This window comes from Bos grunniens, chromosome 17 (genome assembly GCF_055505025.1).
Source record: "Bos grunniens cultivar Pamir isolate PY7600 chromosome 17, Bosgru_T2T1.0, whole genome shotgun sequence".
In the NCBI taxonomy this organism is placed as follows: Eukaryota; Metazoa; Chordata; class Mammalia; order Artiodactyla; family Bovidae; genus Bos; species Bos grunniens.
This window is the reverse complement of record NC_141181.1, coordinates 12,570,146-12,592,591: the sequence shown is the minus strand read 5'-3', so window position 1 is coordinate 12,592,591 and position 22,446 is coordinate 12,570,146. Positions and strand designations below refer to the sequence as shown.

The window sequence follows — 22,446 nt, the reverse complement described above, 5'->3', positions numbered from 1 at the left end:
ATTAAGAAGATCCGGTTTACTCCCAAAGCAAGCAACAAGAAAGCCTGAAGACAGGCAAAAATGGAGTCGTGGACATGCTACCTCTGCCCTGCCCCCACCCCCCCCACACACACAAAAACAACAACAACAACACACGAAAGACAGACACAACCTTCCAGCAGGTCAGGGGCTGGGTCAGAGCCTCTGGACCTAAGCTTGAAAGGATGCTGAATGGGCCACGGTTTAAAGCACAGCCACCTTCTACACACGTTCATCCTTTTCTAATTATTTCAAATCAAGGGAAATGGAAGAGGAGGAATGAGAAAAATGGAGCTGGTAAAGAAGAAACTGGATGCAGAAACTGCTTTTCAGTGAATGGGGGAAATGGGGAGAAGCTTGTGCCCAGGTAAAAAGTGAGCATGAGATCTTCAAGATCGTGTGGGAATGAAAGTGACAGCCAGACATAGGGGGAAACTGGATGATGAGACCCAAGGCGGTAGGAAACTGCCTCTCACTTTCTAACTCCACCTCAGGCCAGTCACTTAGCTGGCTTGATAGAACATGCAATTCATTTTTTTTTAAACTGATCAAAATATGTAAATAAAAACTTGCTTATTAGATATTCTACCAATTTCACAGAGTTGTTCTGAAGCTTCCATCATAATAAACATGCGACCATGTTTTGAAAAAACAGTAGAGTACTATACAAAAATGAGATCTCACTACCAAACACTATTCACATTCCTGGTTTCTTAAAGGGACAATCTCTCCCTGACTTCTTAAAGGGACAGTGCAAACTGCTTGTCTGAGATCCCAACCCTCAACCTGCCAGCCCTCTCAACATAGGCAGTGATGAGTCACTTGTTCCCTCACTGCACCGAGAGTCCCCTTTCCTTATTTTCTATCCATGAGTTTATCTGTCCACCCTCACTGCTCTCACTGGACCCCGGCACCAGTCAGCTGGGACTCTTAGCCTTTCCAGGAGCACAAGTGGGCTCTGCCACTTCTCTGCCTTTGCACAAAATATTCCTTCAACCTGCGATGTCTTCCCCCAGAAGGCCTGACTGTCCAATTCTGCCCATCCTTCAACCCCCAGGTCAAAGGATTCCTCCTCGTTATTCTCCCTAGAACTCAATGTCAGAATTAATTTCTCTTTCTCATTCATTCACTCATTTATTCAACAGCTAAGGAGGGAGTGCCTGCCACATGGCAGGCATTCAAGACTGAACAATGTTGAACAAAATGAAGATCCTGCCTTCTTAGAGCTTACATTCCGGTGAGGAAAACAGATGTTAAACAAAATGAATAAATGAGTAAATCCTAGAGAAAACCAGAGAGTGGTAAGTGTAATGGAGAAACATACAGAGCAGGACACAGAGGATGGGGGTAATGGGTAGGAGATAAGTTGTCATGTTCAACAGTCACACTTAGGGTGAGGCTTCACTGAGGTGGTGACATCTGTGCAAAGACTTGAAAGACATCAGCAGTCGGTTATGCAGCCATCTCTGAGGGAGGGGGCCCAGGCAGAGGAGGGTCTGATATAAATATAAATGCCCTGATGTGAGAACTTGCCTGGTACATGCATGGACCATCAAGGAAGCCAGTGAGTGTCAGAGCAGAAGGAAAGTCAGAGAAATAACGAGAAAGAGAGAGATTTAAAGGAGGGAGGCCGAGCCTATCAGAAGGATGCTGTAAACTACCGAATGAGTTTCTCATCTTTTGCAATTGGAGTGACTGGGAACCACTGGAGGGGCAGCGGCGGGGCAGTGACATGACATGACTTATGTTTTCCAAGGTCTGTTCTGGCTGCCTGTGGAAAAGAGAATGCAGGTGCAAGGTGGGAACAGGGAGGCCGATCGCGGGGAGAAGCAGGCAGGTTCTGTACGTATTTTGAATGCAGACCCAACATTCCCATTTTCAAAATATTGAGTCTACTATGGACTTATCTTCTAAAAAATTAAGTGACAGGGTTCCTGAAAGGTAGGGATGGTGGCTTACTATGTACAGATTCCACATATGCCTTCACAATGCCTGGTCCCTAGAGAGTTCAATGATGCTTTAGAGATGGAGCCAAAATTCCCCACTGTGCCAAGTTTTGCTACATATATCGTGCTGTTTCTTTCCTGAATAGAAATAGCTGGAAATAGTAATGCCCAAACTACAAGCTAATACATCGATCTTCCCATGCTCTTTAGAGAAGAAATGTCACAAATGACAAATTCTCTTTCACTAAGTTACAGTTCTGCAACTCCTTCCTGAGATTCCTTATTAAGTTATCACGAAAATATAAAATATCAAATGGGATTTGCTGGAGAAAAGCAGGCAAAATTGAGTTTTCTCTGTTAAAAACAGTCTGGCTCCTGGTGATTTGCCACATTTCCTTCTTCCCATCTGATTTCGACATTTGTCATCTTTCCTGAAACCGGCGGGACCCAGAACCACTCATCTCACCAATGGCTTCTCGAAGAGATGCTCTTTACCAACCACCAAGCAGCCAACATCAATTTCAACAACAGGGTTGATTTTATGTTCCTTTTTGTAAATTATGCTTTGTCAAACTAGAGTAGCTCTCCACAGTCAAGATTGGTGTAGAACCTTGCGTGCATGCTAAGTCGCTTCAGTCGTGTCCAAAGGCCCACCAGGCCCTTTGGCCATGGGATACTCCAGGCAAGAATACTGGAATGGGTTGTCATTCCTTGCAGTCTGGAGCAATTAACAAGGTACGTAAAATCAGGGTTTTGAGAACCACAAAGAATCACAACCACATCCGTGTACAGTCTTGTCATTTTACTGAGACTATTAAATATTCTTAAGGTTACGGTGGATCTAAGGCACACACAGAGCTAACTTACTGCTAACACTGGAACCCAAAGCCCAAATCTCTTAACATCTGGCCCAATGATCCTTTTCAAAGCCCCTGCCAGATGCCCTCTGAGCAGCATCTTCTAGAAAATCTGAGCAGCTGTCCTTCCACCCTCTGGAAAGAGAAATCAGCAAGTGAATTCTCATTGATAAAGATATCATTCACTCTTATTTTCAGATAAACCAGTAAGAGCTAAGTACCTGTTATTTTTATAATTTCTCCATCCCCTCTCTGCCTCTTCTTTGCTGCTGTTCTCAAAAATGGATTCAAGTGCCTAAAAAAATTGGCACATCTTCTGGCAAAGCCCCAAAGGCAAAGTTTAATTTCCTGCCCACTCCAGATGTGAGAAGAAAATTCACCCCCTCCAGACGTGCTGAAGCTGGTGAGTGGGTCAAAAACTAAAGAAGTTGTCAATTCAGGCTCTAAGCCCATCAAACAGTGATAAGGAGATCCAAATGTTCCAGAGTGATACAAACAGCTGATAACAACGTTTAAAGCAACCTCCTCAACCTCACCAAAACACAAGCCCAGAACATGCAAACAAAGCATTTCTTAAACAGACCAATTTAAGTCCTCTAAAATACCCAGATATTCTTAACCATCTACTGCTCTGTGCTTTGTAGATACACTCACTGAGATACATACACTCTTTTTGTACTGCAAGAAAACTCAAATACCTAAAGAGTACTTTTTAAACTCATTTTGTTGTTGTTGTTTAGACGCTAAGCCATGTCCAACTCTTTAGAGACCCCATAGACTGTAGCCCACCAGGCCTCTCTCTGTCCATGAGATTTCCCAGGCAAGAATACTGGAGTGGGTTGCTATTTCCTTCTCCGTGGGAATCTTCCAGATTCAGGGATGGAACTTGGGTCTCTTGCATTGGCATGTGGATTCTTTACCACTGAGCCACCAGGGAAGCCCTTTTAAATTCATAATATTCCATTAATCGCTTTTCTGAAGATGCTGCTACTGCAATCATGGTTATTTAAATAATAAACCAGCAAATAATCGTAGTGCATGGCCTCGAAGGAGTCAGACCAGAAACCCGAGGAGAAACATCTCTGAAACTATTGTGTTATCACCTGAGGTCAAGTAAACGCTGGGGTATGCACTCAGAGAAATGAACACAAGAGAAGCTGGGACCCACAGAGGGTGAGAGAAAAACCCTGAAAGTCTCCAACAAATGTGCTTTCACTTCATAAAAGAGCAGCAACAAGGATTTTCTCCCACGCATAAATTAATTTGGTTTCCCTTCTGCTGGGCTGCTGTTTATTTTCACATTCCGTTTCATCCAAGAGGTGTTCCTTGGTCCAGTTTTGGGGAGCTCCCCTTCAGCAAGGTCTGTGGGCCACCTCTGCCCCCAGCACCTTTCAGGCTGCAGGATGAGAAAGGCTTCTGTCACTGGGATGCTCAAATAGCATTCCTTCCATCTAAGGAATTAATTTGTTGGACATCGCAAACTTTAGAACAAACGAGGCTTGTCTTTTGACCTTCTTTCACAATTTGAGAACTCACCCCCATCCCCAGCCCCTTCACCCATCCCCACCCCTCTCCCTCCCAGAGCTGTGAGACTCCCGGAAATGCTGTCTGCGCATCCAGCATCCACCATGGATTTCACAGTTTTTCTAACTAAGTCTCCAGGGGAAGCCTCTGAATGGCCAATGTAAATAACTCCCTTCTAGATGCATTATTTTTAACCTCTAGAATAGGAAGCTATTTCCATTGCTAATTTTACCGCAACCTATGTCTCTGACAGCCAGGTTCACACTCATTCCTGTCAATTTTACACAACAGTCTGTTTCCGTGTTTTTCCCTTTAAATCAGAAACTCAGAAAGAATTAAGAATAGAAGCAGCGCAATTACAGAATGAAAACACGCTGAATATATTTTGTTTCCATGTGGCAAATATTTCTCCTTTGGGGAAAACAAAACAAAATTTCACTACCTAACACATTTATTTACAATTCAGTTCTCAAGCAGAGAAACTGAGTAATTTGAGATCTACCACTCTTGCTGCATTTTTTTTCCAGCTCACTTCATTTTTGGTTTGACAGTTTTAATCAGGTGCATTTAATTGGACCGATATTCAACTCAAAAGGTCCTTGTTCAGAAAGATCAGGAGGAGAGAGAGAAAAAAATATAAGGAGGCACCTATTAATTTTCATGCCTTTTGGCTGAGGTTAAAGCTAGTAGAGACGGAAGCCGAAAAGCCTCAGTTCTTAATCTACCCACAAACCATTGCCACCAGTCAATACACATGAATCTCATCGGCAGTTATTGAGGAGCATCAGGATTAGGTTCTTAGGACTCACCTGGATGGAGCTGACTCATGGTCAGTCCTCTGGCAGCCAACACCCTCTTCTTGTGACCACATGTGTATTCACCTGATCCCTAACTTTCCGGTTTATTTGCATCTAAAAATATTGCATGTTTTCCATTTCCACCTAATATGCATCCATAGCTAAACAGGCCACTATCAGTATTATCAGTTATACCAGGAATATCCACCTTAAAACATACAACAGATTTTTCCTTGCAATTGTACACGAAAGCAGTTTGTAAGGTTTACACAACAGTGTACAAAAGCTATTAGTAAAATCAATGCTGATAATGGATTTAATTCAACATTTACTGAGCATTTACTATTAACATATTCAGGGAACTGCTCTCTGCAACAGAGAGCCTCAGAGACAGTAACAACGTCTAGGCCAACAGTTTATAATTAACAGGGGAGCAAGAATTGCACAAGCCTATGAAGCACACAGAGTCCTGTGTGCCTAAGAGAGCAAATCATTCATTCCAATCATGCAGGTGGCTTTGGAAATGGACCGTGGAGGACGCAGAAGATTTCAATAGATGACACTGGAAATTCACTTATAAGAGGGCTCCCTCCTCTGCAAACTATCAAACGGGAAATAGCCCAGTTGTGGAGTAAGCTAATATTCTGGTGACCTTGTTAGATAGATTCACTTAAAGAAAATGTTTTCAGATTCTCCACTCTTCACATTTTAAAAACACCCCATCTATTGACTGGTTAAGGGCAGATTGACCAACTACGTTACTCAACTCATTCCTTTTGAAATCAAAAAACCATTAGGTTATACATGCCTGAAGTAGGACAATGAGGCAAGCGCTGACCAAAGCAGGGGTAGTTGGGCTCCTGTGGTTGTCAGTGACGAAGACCGCATGCGTGAACGTTCTCGGGTCACGTTCTCAGTCCCTCTATCAAACATGGAAAGGGATGCATGTCGCTAGCGCCAGAGAGGGTGTCCAAAGCACCATCAGGGCTCCCTCTCATTTGTGTCTAGTCTCTTCTGGGAGGTTAGCCTCCTCTCAGGTCACCTTCGCTGTGCTGTGCTTAGTCACTCAGTCATGTCGGACTCTGTGACCCCGTGGACTGCAGCCATCCAGGCCCCTCCGTCTATGCGGATTCTCCAGGCAAGAGTACTGGAGTGGGTTGTCATGCCCTCCTCCAGGCCAGCTTTCCCAGGGGGCAAAAAACCTGGCGCACAGGTTCTGGAGTTCACTCTCAATGACGTGTATCACAGGAGAAAGGTCTTTCCCCCTCTGATTGGCTGCTGGAAGTCATGTGCCACTCCCTGGACCTATCGCTGAAGCCAAGGGGCGGGCTCTACAACTGGCTCCAAGTGGGTCACAGAAGAAAAGGGAAGACGCACCCGGAAGACAAAAGCAGTGACCTCAGTAATGCTTAATGAAGGTTTAGCGTGCTGCGCATCAGGTTGTTCTGAACCGATTTTATGATCCTGAGCATAAAACATATTCTCATTTAGGCTGGTTTACTTGCCAATTTTTCGATCGTCCTTTTGTAGCCTGAAAGCCTCAGCACATCCCCCACACTGGTTCTGCCCTCAGTGAAGGCACCTCTCAGAGCTCCAGGCCTACAAGTCCACAGTCTAAATGACACGCCCGCAATCGGCTCCGCAGGACCAAGCCACAGAGACCACGGTTATTGAACCTGATGCCCAGGGGCACCCATCCCTTATCAGCATGGCCAGGAAGAAAATGTAAGAACTGCTAGTTATTTCAAACTGCCAGAGTGGAGAAGACAGCCAGATCCCTGTCACCAGTCCAGCTGGGGAAAAGGTGCCATGAGGGCAGTGGGAAATGAGTGGAAGTCTGGAGAGGATAAGAGTCTGCAGACTGAGATAGCAGGGCTGTCTCCTGGGTCAAGATGACCATTTTGCACACAGCAGTGTTTGCAGATTACTGTTGAAAGTGTCCACGAAGAAAACAAAGGTAACACACATTAACACATTGCTCCTCCTCTTCAAAGAGAGCTCCCAACAGTATCTAAGCCAGTTTCAATATTCTCATAGAAAGTTGCCAGGTCCTCCAGGAACCCAGGAACAACACAAGCTCCCCCATCAAACTGCCCATCTCCACACGAATGGCAACTCCTCCACCCCTACAATTGCTTGGACCAAAATGCCACGGCCAGTCTCCACTAGCTTCTTTCTCTCACACCCCTCATCTAATTAATTTGTGGATTCTGTTGGTTCTGCTTTCAACATACATTCCAAATCTTGCCACTTTTCAACATTTCCACCACTCCCACCCTCATATACTGCACTGTACCCCTGGCCTAGACTATGGCAGTAGCCTTTTGACTGGTTGACTTACCTCCAATTCTTGCCCCCTCCCCCCTATATTCTTAACCAGTAGCCAGAGTAAGCTTTTAAAAATATTATGTCCAATTCCACTGTGCGTGCTAAGTCACTTCGGTCATATCTGACTCTTTGCAACCCTATGGACCATAGCCCACCAGGCTCCTCTGTCCATGGGATTCTCCAGGCAAGAAAACTGGAGTGGGTTGGGTTGCTGTGCCCTCCTCCATGGGAGATCTTCCTGACCCAGAGATTGGATTCTTTACCGTTAGCACCACCTGGGAAGGCCCTAATTCCACTGCTTCATCCCTAAAGCCTCCACGATGGCTTCTCAGGCTTCTCAGAATAAAATCCAAAACTTTTACCTTGACCTAAAGGCCCTACGTAATCTGCATCCCTCTGACCCCATCTCCTACCTCAGGGCCTTTGCACTGGCTATTCCCTTTGCCTGAAATCTTTCTCCCCACAAAGAGCAACATGACTGATTTCCTTACTTCCTGAGGTCTCCCCTCAAATATGATTGTTTATTGAGTAGAAGCCCCCTGAGAGAGACGATTTTGTTCTGCTTGCCGCTGTATCCTCAATATTTAGAATGGTACTCTAATCAGGTGCTCATATATTTGTCTAATCAGGTGCTCATATATTTGTCACATGTATGAATAAGAAAGAAAAAATGGGCTTAACAATCAGAATGGTGGCCCTTGTCAGTACTGGACATGAGAACGGTATTCAAAATTACAAATGACAATTCTATTTTTCTCATGTGATCAAACACAGAACAGGGAAAAGAGCCTGCTTTGCAAACGTTTCCACCAGAACCTCCTTGCTGGCCAACAAAAGACAACAGCAGTCTAGGGGAATGAGTAACTGAAGCTGAAGCCCTCTAGGAAGTCTCAAATATCTTTGAGTTTTAGCTTAACATTTCAAGTGAATTCTGCACTCTATACTATAGATGAGCTTGTCCTTACTTAACAATACAGGGGCGTTTCTCACAAACCATCCAAGAACATTATTCTCCTGGAAAGTGCACCATGTCTCTCTGGATACCCATCTTCTTTGGAGAAACATGTTCCCTAATGAGAGGAACGAGAATGTATGAAAAGCATGTAGTACAATGTCAAGAGCTCAGTAAGGAGTGGCTGGCATTGTTACTATCATCAGAAAACAGACAGCACGCAGCCTAGTGCCCCATCTTCAGAGAGCAAAGCGAATGCCCAGAGGGTACTTGCCAGGCTGATCCAATGGATCTGGGGGATATTGAAAACTACAGCTCTATTTGTTGAAGCTGAATTTTGCTATAGGAATTATTTTAAAGAAGAAAAGCCTTGGAGAGCTAGTTCCTATGTCTAGCTTCTAGGCAGAGGCTTAGAGAGGGCTGGTGATCTTTGAGCTCAGATGACCCAATACAGAGGTCAATGCTTCAACTACTACATCACTAAGTGATCATCAATGAGTAAATGAATGAGTGAATCCTAGAAAGAGGCCTGTAACATGACAGGTTTCCAACAAACATTTGCTGAATAAGCGAACAATCATCTATAAAGCATCAGAAATACACCTGGTTCTATATTTGGTGTTTAAATAATCACCAGCAAATTTGATCCTCACAATAATTTTAGGCGGGAGACTGTACTCCTTTCAATTTACAGACCAGGAAACCAAGGTTACAAAAGGCTTACTTAATATTCACACTTAATGACAAAGTAAGGTTTAAACTCAAACCTTTAGAATATGAAAAACTTGACAAAAAAGTAATATTTCAGGTCAAAAAAGTAATATTTCAGGTAACCAAAAAGTACCAAAGTACTTTCACACAGTTGAGATTTAAAAATGCATACATACTCCAACATGATGTGTGAAACATGATTTTATGTTTGTAACATGATTATTATTTTCTGAGAAGTGTCTCAGAAACTACTGAGCCTTTGCAGCGGCTTGCCCCCATATCAAATAGCTCCAAGCAATGGTATTTTAAGTCATTATTCCTATTTTCACAGTTCTTACGAATTCTTTCTCTATTATGCCTATGCAGAGCACTTTCCTTCTAAATTTGAGGCTTTTTGTCTGCCATAACTGAAACAACAATCACCAGGCTTATTAAAATTCTGTGCAAACTAAGGGTGAGAGCCGAGTGTTGTAGGTCGAATTGTTGTTGTTGTTTAGTCACTAAGTCACGTGGGAATCTTTTGCGACCCCATGGCCTGTAGCCCACCAGGCTCCTCCATCCATGGGATTCTGCAGGCAAGAATATTGGAATGTGTTTCCGTTTCTTTCTTCAGGGGATCTTCCCGACCCAGGGAATGAACACACAGCTCCAGCACTGACAGGTGGATTCTTTAGCACTGAGCCACCTGGGAAGCCCCATAGGCGGAACTGCATCCCCCATAAAGATGCTAATGTCCAATTCACAATACCCGTGAAAGTGACTGATTTTGGAAATAGGATCTTTGTAGGTGATCAAGTTGAGGTGAGGTCATTAGGGTGGGCCCTAACCCAATATGACTGGTGCCCTAATAAAAAGGGGAGATTTGCACACTGACAGACAAGCCATGTGAAGACCATAGGTGTACAGCCACAGGTCAAGGAGCTACCAGAAGCTGGGAGAGAGGCCCACAACACACCCTTTCTTAGCCTCTTTGGAAGAAGCATGGAGCTGCCACCACCTTCACCTTGATCTTGAACTTTTGGCCTCCAGAACAGTGAGACAATACATTTCTTTTTTGACCTTCTTTTGAATCATGGGAATACAGTATCTATTTGCTTTGTGTCAAAAAAGACCCAGATGCTGGGAAAAATTGAAGGCAGGAGGAGAAGAGGACAACAGAGGATGAGATGGTTGGATGGCATCACTGACTCGATGGACATGAGTTTGAGCAAGCTCTGGGAGTTGGTGATAGACAGGGAAGCCTGGCATGCTGCAGTCCACGGGGTCACAAAGAGTTGGACACGACTGAGCAGCTGGACTGACTGACAGTACATATACTTGTTACATGATCTTACTGATTAAGAATAACTACAAAAATTTTTCCCGTCATTGAAGCCGTTCAATTGGTAGTACTTTGTAATGGCAGCTCTAGAAAATGAATGAATATATTTAAGTTGGAAGGAAGAAGGCCTGAAATGCCTGAGACTTTTTTCTGGGGTTTCACCTCTGAATTCTAAACTGAAGACTCGGTTGGTACTGTAGTTTTTTATAAGCTAGGTTTATTGTACAGAACCAGCCCCCCCACCACTCAGTGTGAAGTCCCCTGAGGCTAGAGACTATAAACAGACCAAAAAGCTATTTTTGACTCTCTCTAAACTTTAGCCAAATTTCTGTCAAATGAGAGATTTTGAGAAAGGCATTAATCAAGAGAAGTCTTCTATTACTACAGTAACTTAGAAATCTCCAAATAAATATATGTGTGTGTATATATATGTGGACTTCCCAGGAGGCACTATTGGTAAAGAACCCACCTGCCGATGTGCCAATGCAGGAGACATAAGAGATTCGAGTTCATTCCCTGGGTTGGGAAGATCCCCTGGAGAGAGCATGGCAACCCACTCCAGTAATATTGCCTGGAGAATCCCATGGACAGAGGAGCCTGACGGGCTACAGTCCGTGGTGTCGCAGAGTCGGACATGACTGAAGTGACTTAGCTCGCATACACATATATATGTATGTGTACTCATCACCACATATGTTGTGGCCAATTAATAAGAAAGGGATAGTTGCAAATATAGCATGAATTCACTGCCCAATCGAGAGACCAAAATAGTTCTGGTTAGCCCACGGATTGATTCCTTGCTGCTTCACCCTTTCAGGCACCTCCATGTTACAAAAAGCATATAGAATCTGTCCCCTCAAGCAATCAGAAGTAAATTTACCATGGCTACCATGGCATTATCAGAAAAATTGTCTGCTAAGGCTGATAAATCGGTCGATTATCTGCTTCCTTGACTTTTATTTCCTCTTGTATAAATGTTTTCATCCCAACATTACCAATACCTGTTCTAAGATGAGCGATAAATTATCAAACTGCTGAAATCACCAGGAAATTATTAATAGATCAAGAAACAACAACAACAACAAAAAGCCGTAATAACATAATAATGCACTCAGCAGTCTAAGAACAGCCGTCTATGGAAAGAAAAATGGCTACTTAGTAGAATCTTAGCTTATACATAAAATGGTACATTTCTTTCTGGATACATTTACCAAGTGTTGACAGCACCCACCTTGGAATGAAACATATCACGGTCATAATCGTTCTGCCTGCCAACAGAAAGGTTCACACAGTAAGTCCTTTATTGACTAAAAATACACCTATATCCAGAAGGAAAAGAACCTTAGGGGATAAGAGAATTTAGCAAGGGAGAGGAAATTGCTTTTTATTTAGTGATTAAATGCATATAAAACAAAAGCTGCAGAGGAAGCCGCGCCCAACCCCCTACATGCTCGAAGAAGTCGATGGTGCTGCGGTGTGAGAATATTTCTTTGGGTTATGCACAAGAATCCATGACACCAAAGAACACCACTTACAAGGACAACCCTAATTCAAAGTCAACGTTAAACACTGATTTAGGTCAACTATTTTAACCTTTACTCGGACCAGGCTTTGTGCCAGAGCTGCTTTCTAGTGGTCAAATGTTCACTTATTTGCTGTCTCCTTTCTCTGCTCACCTTCTGGCACATACAAACAAAGTCAATGATAGCAGGCCAAAAGACAGTGGATACAACAAAAACCACACGAAACCAGCAAGCAAGGGCAATTCCAAGGGCCACAGCACCCTGGAGTCAGATCAACAGCCCCTGAACAACTTGGAGTCCACTGGTTCTGTCCACTTCATTCTCTTTTCAGAATTTCAGGGGGGACTTCCCTGGTGGTCCAAAGGTGAAGAGTTCACCCGCCAGAGCAGAGGGTTTGATCCCTGGTCTGGGAAGATCCCACATGCCACGGAGCAACTAAGCCCATTCGCCACAACTATTGAGCCTGAGCTCTGCAACGAGAGAAGCCACTGCCACTGCAATGAGAAGCTCGTGCCCCGTGACTAGAGAGTAGCCCCTGCTCGATGCAACTAGAGAAAGCCTGCACGAAGCAATGAAGACCTAGCACAGCCCAAAAAAAGTTCATTAAAACTGGATCCTATTGTATATACAGTTTTGGAATCTTCTCTTTTACCTAGTAATATGTTTAGCACTTCTTTCCAAGTCAGTCAACAAAAATAAATTAATATTAATTTAAAAAGAAGGCAATGGACATGCCTTATATCTCTAATCAACTTTGATTACACTAACCAGTTCCTTGTTCTTAATTCTGTCCCAAGAAGTTGCTGACCTTTGGAGGTTCACTGACAATGAAGACCCAGCACAGCCAAAAAAAAAAAAAGAATTTCAGGGATGATCTCCTCTCTTCCTGGGCTTTCTTCAGGCATGCCCACTTGGGGTTTCACTAAGAAAGCTTTGCTAAGTCTTTCACCTGAAAGAAACCTGGGGCTGTTTTCTTGTTCTCCGTCTCCAGGAGCAATGCTCCAGAGGAGAAAACATTCATTCCACTTCCCAACAAAGCTGGATCCTTCTGGAAACACATTAAGTAGTAAGGCTGAGGTCAGGGAACATGTCTACTGTTGCTGCAGATGAAGGTTCAACCCCAAGGTAAATGTTCAACAACAAAAAAATCCCTCTGTCATGCAGATGTCTGGCTCCAAAGTGACCCTGGCCATTTCCCGGGAGTGACCTCTCACACTATTCGTATGTCAGTTCCTCCTGTTAACCTTTTGGGAGTCTGTAAAATGCCCTACTTCTCTATTTGAATAACCACGCCACTTCTTTTTCATCTTATAGGTCCTATAACTCTCTGCAGCCCTCTAGCTGCAATATTCTCCCACATGTTATAAGAACTTAGCTACCCAGCTGATCCTCCAACAACTAGTATTTGAAAAGGAGGATGAAAAACTGTGGGGCTTCCCCAGTGGCTCAGACAGTAAAGAATCTGCCTGCAATGCAGGACACCCGGGTCAGATCCCTGGGTTGGGAAGATCCCCTGGAGGAGGGCATGGTAACCCACTCCAGTACTCTTGACTGGAGAATCCCATGGGCAGAGGAGCCTATCGGGCTACAGTCCATAAGGTCCCAAAGAGCCGGACACAATTGAGCAACTAACACACTTTCACTTTTCATGAAAAGCTATAGGGCCATTTAAAGCTTTCATTGGAAAAGCTTTTTGATATAAATATTCTCAACTGCTCAGGCTTTGTTTTCAATCTACATGGTTTGAAGCTACTTAGAGAAAGTCAAATTCTTTTGGTATTTCCACACTAACGTCAACAGTAGTGAATCCTGTAAAGCAGGGTCGGCAGTCTTTTTCTGTGAACAGTCAGGCAGTAAATATTTTAGGCTTCGTGGTGCACATACGTTCTCTGTCCCGTGTTCTTTGTTGTGGCTGTTACCATTGCTTATTTTTTTAAAACAAATGCTTTAAAATACAAAATCCATTCTCAGCTCAAGGGGCTGCAAAGAAACAGGCCATAGTTTGCTGACCCGTGTTCTAAAGAATAGATATTTTTTTTTTATCATCAAAGCAGAATGGCATTTAAAACAATATTGGAAATTTGGAGAGATGGCCACAAGTTTCATCACCATCTTCTTAATCTAGCCATATCTGTGAGTCACTAAGCACCTTGGTGCCTCGGTTTCTTCATCTGTAAGAGGGATTAGAGTAGATCCGTGATTTATAAACCACACTCTCAAAAAACCCTAGGTCTCCAGGGAAGGGCTTGGTTTTGTGGATCCATTTACCTCCCACCTTAGCACAGCTAACCTGCAGCCCTGCTCTTTCCTCGTCTATACAGAGGCACTCTCTTTAAAGACAGCAGTTCCACTAATTTTTTAAAAAAATATGTATTCATTTATCTGTTTGGCTGAGCAGGGGGTCTTAGCTGAGCACTCAGGATCTTTGATCTTTGTTGCGGCATTCGGGATCTTTAATCATGACAGGAAAAGCCTTAATTGCAGCATGTGGGATCTAGTTCCCTGACTTGGGATGGAACCTGGGCCCCCTGAACTGGGAGCTTGGAGTCTTAGCCACTGGAACAGCAGGGAAGTTCTTTCTTTTGAGTTTAAAAAACACTGTATTAGATGATCTCAGGGATCACCCTAGTGCTCATCCTCCATGAATCCATTATGGGATAATCGGTCCTTTTCCAATCGTACTGGGAAGTGTCAGATAGAGAGGAAATGATTTAAAATCCTATGCTGAAGTTAAAAACAAGAGATCTTATTCTAAGAGGCCACACGTGCTTACTTAGATTTGTGGAAATCCACCAGATAGCCATATCATATGCGTGCAAACCCCACACACACTGATGAAGAGTTCACACTGGCATCTCTCTGCTTAGGGCTCTGGAAAAGGAGGATGGTTTAGCGCTGGACAGGGCAGTGAGCTCAGATCCAGAGACCCAGCTTCCAGGCTGAATTTGGTACTTACAGGTTCCCACTATAATTCCTGGTGTTTATTTAACAAAAAACTGGAGAGTCTACTAAATACCAAACCTTTGACTGGGTGTTAGGACCACAGAGATGAACCAGACAGATGTGAACACTCTGCCCCCCATTACTCAGATCCCTCATCTGTAAAGTGGAACAATAACACCTGCTCCCTCTTGCCGGCCCTGGGCTCCTGCAGAAATGGTGAAGTTTGTGTCAGCTGCCAAGCACAGACAACATTAAACTAGAAAACTACAGGTTCTCCTTCTCTTAAGTATATAATGTATATGCAACTTCAAGAGTTTACCCAACTGATGGGACTCCCCTGGTGGCTCAGTGGTTAAGAACCCACCTTCCCATCCAGGAGACGCGGGATCCATCCCTGGTCAGGGAACTAAGATTCCACATGCTGAAGGGCAACAAATCCCACGCCGCAACTAGAGAAAGCCCTTGTACCTTGCAATGAAGAGCCCAAGCAGTCAAAAAAATTAAAATTAAAAAATAAAAAAGAATTTACCCAGTTGATAAAATGAGGCCACAACATGTTTTGCCTAACCAAAACACCACAGCATTTCTAGAACATGAAGCAGCATGGCAAAACAGAAAGGGCACAAGCCTTGGCACCAGAAAGTCTCATTCAAATCACACCCAGCCTCCTACTAGACCCTCCCAATATCTACAGGCCCACGGTTTCATTTGCAGAACAGGATATTAACGCCTGCAATTTCACAGGGTCACTGTCAAGGTAAATCAGAATTATACGAGTAAAGCGTGTAGCATAGTGTTAGCACAGAATGAATATAGTTTCTCTTTTCCCTCCCTCCCAGGCACCCAGAAATCTCAGATGAGGGAGCACTGTATTTTAAATAGTAGCGCTTACCTCCCAATTGCTGCTGTTGCTACCCAGCTCTATAGCATAATCAGTTCAACCAAAGAGGACAGGAAACTTCTGGTTGTTATGACCATGGAATCCAGATGCAGAACATGCCCCGTCATCAGGAAAATCTTACAGTCTTGGCACAGTTTGAGGACAGAGAGAGAGAGAGAGCAGAGCTGATGACGGAGGGGAGACTCTGCAGTCTGGAATGTGCCCCAAACTTCCAACCACAAAAGTGCTCACTTACTCTCAGGCTGCGGTATCTCTGCGGTGTGGGCCACAGCCTCTGCTCCTCTCGGCAAGTTGCCTCAGAAGCACATGACTTTCTCCAGTCATTGCTAGGCCACATCCATGGGAATGCTCGTGGCACGGCGCATCACCTCCACCCAGCCCAGTGAATCAGTTCAGGCCAATCCTTTTCTCATTTCTGAGAGAGGAAGACAGCAGGAGATATCTCCCCGAGTCCTTTCTCTCCCCAAAACCCTTTGATTATGTGACACGTTCTTAACTTCTCCATTCGTTCATTCATTCAAGCATGTTGATGGAACACCTCCTATATCTTGTATTCTGTGACCCATTCATTCATTCATATATTCAATAATGTTTACCGAATAGCTCCTATCTTTGATTCTGTTCTTCTCTCATTCACTTATTCAACATATTTACCGACCATCTACTATATACCAACTACTGTTATGTGTAAAAGTATACAAAAATGAGTAAGAAATAGTCCATGCCTCAAGCTCACAGTCAATAAGGACAAAGATGAATAAGCTATTATAACATAGCACAAAAGGTATTATGAGAGACCCACGGGAACCAGGAGACAGGATGCCTAATTTTACCCAAGAGGTGGGACAATGGTGGGAGGAGGAGAGGGACGAAAGGCTTCTCTCAGGACTGAGTGTTGCAGGGTAAGAAGAAGGTTATCAGGCCAATCAGATGAGCTGAAGACATCCCAGAAGTAGGAAAAAGAATATGCCAAAGTGAGGCTTCGCTGGTGGCTCAGATGGTACAGAATTTGCCTTCAATGCAGGAGATACAGGTTCAATCCCTGGGTCGAGAAGATCCCCTGGAGAAGGGAATGGCTACCCACTCCAGTATTCTTGCCTGGAGAATTTCAAGGACAGAGGAGCCTGGTGGGCTACATAGTTCACGGGGTCATAAAAGAGTCGGACATGACTGAGCAACACACCCACGTGTGCGCGTACACACACACACACACGGAGATAGAAGAATGGCGGTCTGCAAAACAGATCACTCAGTATGACTGAAATAAGGGATTACAGGAGGGCAGGAGAAAGGGGGCTCAGGTGATGAAGCATCTTCTATACTTTGCTAAGAGTAACAAACTTTATCTTTTTAGGAAAAGCCTCAGTTCAGTTCAGTTCAGTTGCTCAGTCCTGTCAAACTCTTTGCGACCCCATGAATCGCAGCACGCCAGGCCTCCCTGTCCATCACCAACTCCCGGAGTTCACCCAGACTCACGTCCATCGAGTCAGTGATGCCATCCAGCCATCTCATCCTCTGTCGTCCCCTTCTCCTCCTGCCCCCAATCCCTCCCAGCATCAGGGTCTTTCCCAATGATCCTAAATAAGGATTATTTAGATTAGAGGCGTGTTTTAGGAAGTCTACAGTGGTAGCAAGGTGAAGACTGGATTCATAGAGGCTGAGGTGGAGGGAAAGCAGACATGAGACTGAAGCAAAAAAAGTTCGCAATTCTTATGGGAAAAACTAAGAACATAAATGAAAGCAGTGGCAAGGAATGTGCGCATGATGAATTGATGAATGCTACAGAGATTCTGAAAGAACAATCAACAGACTTGGTGGGCAATTTGATGTGGGAGGAAAGGAAGTGGGTGGCACGTAGGAGTGCATGTAGGAGTGCATCCAGGTTTCTGTCTTAAGTAGGTGGGTTCATGGATGGTGGGGATACCAGCCCAGGGACCGCAAGACCAGAAATCCTCCCAGCTCCCAGGGCCTGAAAACCTCAGGCATCTCTGTACCCAACAATGCACTCTCCACGATAAAGCACACTGCACCCGAGGTACCCACTAGAGTTCTCCTTCTCTGAGGGGGGTACCCAGGAAGTCACAGGGTGAACATGCAGCATCTTCAAAGATCAACATTTTGACATATGTATTTGTGGAGAAGTAAAGTAATTTAGTCGCTAAGTTTATTTACAATATTATCCTAAAACAAACATATGTTATAGAGCAAAATGCTGATTTTCATCCAAATTTTCAGATCAAACAAAAAGACTTCGAAGATACGTCAAAGAAATCTCATAGAGCCTGAGAATACTTGTGAGGGAAGGGTCCCCTGCCTTTGGGGTTCTTCAGTGCAAACAGCCATAAAGTGCTGCACTGTGACCTTATCAAGCCAAACCAAGGACCCAGGAACCCCAAGCCTTGGCATTTCTATTCCTGTGCAGGCATCTTAGAAAGGTGGTTCTCAAAGTGTGGGCTGTGGACCCCCGGGGATCTCTCTGAGAGCCTTTCAGGGATCCTCAAGATCAGAAGTGTTTTCACAATAATACCAGGATGCTATCTGCCCTTTTCACTCTGCTGACACTTGTACTGATGATGCAAAAGCAGTGGTGGGTAAAATGCTGGCACCTTGGCTCCAACTGGGACAGCGGCACCAAACCACCCTTGTAATAAATCACTGTACTCTTCAGCACCACACACCCAGAGTAAACACACACACACAAAACAATCCTGCCAGTTTCACTTAAGAATGTCTTCGATGAGGGACTTCTCTGGTGTCCAGCGATTAAGACTCTGCGATTCCAATGCAGGGGACACAGGTTCAATCCCTGGTGGGAGAACTAAGAGCCTATATGTCAGTCGGCGCAGCCAAAAAAAGCAAAAGAATGTCTCTGATGAAGCAGCAGTGGAAATTATTAATTTTATTAAAGGTTGACCCTGGAGTAAGCTTTTTAAAAATATTCAATGTGATGAAACACGTGCATAAGGCATTTCTGCTATGACTGAAGTCAGATGGCTATCTCAAGGGAAAGGACATGTGTGACTGAGCTGGGAACTGGACCACTTTTTTCGATTAAAACTTTATTTTTACATCAGAGGATAATTGTTTCACAATGCTCTGTTGGCTTCTGCCATAAAACAATGTGAATTACACATAAATATACATATGTCTTCGCTCTCTTGAACCTCACTCCCATCCATGGAACATCACTTTTAATTAATAGAATAATTGACAAATAACTGAATGACTTTGGTCATTCAAACTTGGGGATTTGGCAATTTCTTGGAAATAAATGAAGTAAGGTTACTCTTTTAAGGGAAAACTGACAGTATTTGTAGCAAATGATAAAATTCAAACTTTCAAGCCAGTATTAAAATTTTGGAAAATTTGTACTGTACACCATGAACGTAACAGCTTCCCTGTACAGACTTTTCAAATAAGATCAGTGTTGACAATACACTTTTTATACTGTGCAATAAAATGTATCAACATTTGGTAGGTCTACATAACTCAGTGAGCCAATAGTTTCCAAATGACCCATGCATGATGGTACCTACGGGGTGATCCATTCAAAATGCAATATAGACCAGTACATTGTAATGCAATCGAATACAAAAGTCCACTGAAACGGTTTCAGATTCCACATTACAACTAAGCTAAGAGGTGGCTTTAAGAAGCTCCCTCTTTTTGAGTCTTGGCAAAAGTATCAAAAAATAGCCGTAATTATCTGAAAAGGCTGTTACATATCTGTGTGAAGCCAGATAGTCTTCTTATATTCCATCCAAAACAATATGCTGCAATTGACTGAATGCAGCAGCAGATCCTAGAATCTTTCTATTAAGTCCGACGTTAAAGAGACTATGAATAGTGTCACTCTTCTCACTAAATTTATTTTTTTGGAAAAAGACGTCTTTCATAAAAATATCCTATATAATTAACAAAAAATTGATTATAACCATTATTTTAATAACAAATATAAATGTCTCAATTTTAATATCTAATAAGAGATGGATACAATGCATATATACAAAAGCTCTTTGACATCCTCCATAACTTTGAGAAGGTCCTGAGACCAAACTATTTGAGAACCAGTGTCTTAGAGAAATTTCCACTCAGGCTCAAGTGATATGTACTTGCATGTCCACAACAGCACTGTTCCAACAGCAAAAAGTAGGAACAAACCACACACACGCCGCAGTATGTTTCTACAGGACAAAACTGGGGAGCAGTGAAAATGAATGCGCCACAGCTCAGTACACCAACATGAATACATCTTACAAAGACAACAGCTGGATGCATGCTACTTGCTACCTCTTTATCTTTTTACATTTATATTTTTATAAATGGCAAAGACGAGTGAAACTAAATATGGTAAAGCTATAAAAAAAAAAAAGGGCTTCCCTGGTAGCTCAGACAGTAAAGAATCTGCTCGCGATGCAGGAAATGTGGGTTCGATCCCTGAGTTGGGAAGATCCCCTGGAGAAGGGAATGGCAACCAACTCCAGTATTCTTGCCTGGAGAATTCCATGGACAGAGGAGCCTGGCAGGCTATAGTCCATGGGCTTGCAAAGAGTCGGACATGACTGAGTGACTAACACTTACTTACACTTACTTATAGAGAAAAAGCAAGGGGAACAATCAACAGAAAATTTAGGATAATGGGAACAAGTAGCAGGAGAAGGATACAGATGAAATTTGAGAGTGTTGAGATTAATTAGATTGGACAGCAGGTTTATTAATGTTCATGTAACCAGAATGCTTCATTATATATGTATGAATGTTAGATGTATTTTGTAAATGGCACATACTTTAGGACCAGTAAAGGTAGGCACTGCATTAGAGCATTCTTTGGCAAAGAAACCAAAGAAGTAAGGGGATGGGCACCCTAAGCTCTGGCTGAGGGTCTGCAGTACTGGCCCCATAGAAGCCCTTCACTGGGCAGGTCTCTTCCTCAGACACCTTCAAAGCTCATGTACACTGCCATCCATCTACTGGGTTGGCCAAAAACATTTGTTCAGGTTTTTCCTTAATCTTACAGAAAAACCCAAATGAAGTTTTTTGGCCAACCCAATACTTTAGTTTTTCAACAGCCCTCCCTACTTAAAAAGGCTATTTCTTGCTTCAGGCCATCATCCTCCACTTCCATTTATATAACTCAATGAAAAAACTATCAAACTCCATAGTTGATTTTGTGTTGTACCCGAAGGAGTAAACTTAGCCATCATAATCTCTTATCACTTGGGTTAGCTCCTACTATAGTCTTCCTACCTCCTATCCATACATCACCAATACGCCCCCTCTGGTTCAGCAAAGTTCCTTAGTGTCTCCTGCCTACTTTTGCTTTATTTCGACCCCTTTTGGCTGATTCTATTCCTTCTGTTTGGGGTTCCCTGGTGGCTCAGACGATAAAGCGTCTGCCTGCAATGCGGGAGACCTGGATTTGATTCCTGGGTCGGGAAGATCCCCTGGAGAAGGAAATGGCAATCCACTCCAGCACTCTTGCCTGGAAAATCCCATGGACGGAGGAGCCTGATAGGCTACAGTTCATGGGGTTGCAAAGAGTCGGACATTGGAATGCTTTTCTCTCTTCTCAAGATCTAAATCCATCACGTCTGTGAGGATGCTGTAGGTACCACTGTCCTCCAAGAATCTTCTAGCCATCACTGTTACTCTGAGTTTCCTCAAACATTTACACACCTAATTCACATTACATTGGCTTGCACCTGTTAGCACATTGATTTGTAATTATGCTCTGCGGTTGTTTTGTGTCAACGTTTAAAAGAACTGTCAGCAGAGACTGCATTCCATACAACTTTTATGAGCCAGGTAAATGCTCAAAACTTTTTCTCAATGAACAAGCACCAGGTAGGGACTCCAACTCTCAACTAATCAAATCCTCATGGCTGTAATGTGTGTCAACACCCAAGTATTATTCTCAAAAGGCTTTCAATTCAGTATATTGAAAGATGCTCCCCATCCCCCCACACCCCCTTCCCCCCAACTAGAGGAGCAGATTTCCCATTTTATAATAGAAACCAAGCAAAGCAGCATTTGCTCAACAAAATTCTCAACATTTCTGCTCCCCATCTCACCCCCTCTTTACTTGCAATCTTTAAAAAAATCACCCCTGACATGCGGTTAAACCAGCTTCTTCATAACACACAAGATCTTCTGTTACACTTGGGGGCGATTTTATTTATTCAATAGATCCTTATCTTAAGACATCAAAGTTATTTTCCCTCTAACTTTTTCCCTATTGGTCCTAGTCTCTGTTTCTTGCTCAGCATTTCAGAAATCTATGGAAATACTTTTCAAGCTGAATTTTAATTATTTGTTTGCATCTCCTCTCCCTGCTTGGCTCTGAGACCCTTGCAAGCTCGGACCATACTCTATTCAGCTCCGCAGATCCCTAATCCCTGGTAGAGAAGCACTCAGTTACTGCTGCTTGGATGAATGAATGAATGAATAAAGTATCAGACACAAGGTAAGAATTTAGGATGAATGACAATTCAGAGTAAGTCTACTCTCTTTTTCACTTGACAGAACTTCAAATATTTGAATTTAGTTACCATGCACAACTTTTATCCACTCATTCTTTTTCTTCATACTGTATGTGTGTGTGTGTGTGTGTGTGTGTGAGTCGTGT

The 22,446-nt window shown here is 43.3% G+C and overlaps 1 protein-coding gene across 8 annotated transcripts in view; it reads right to left on the bottom strand.

Moving 5' to 3' along the window:
* Positions 1-22,446, bottom strand: part of ZNF827 (zinc finger protein 827) — a 190,552-nt gene that overhangs the window by 153,568 nt on the left and 14,538 nt on the right. The gene's annotated exons all lie outside the window — the stretch shown is intronic.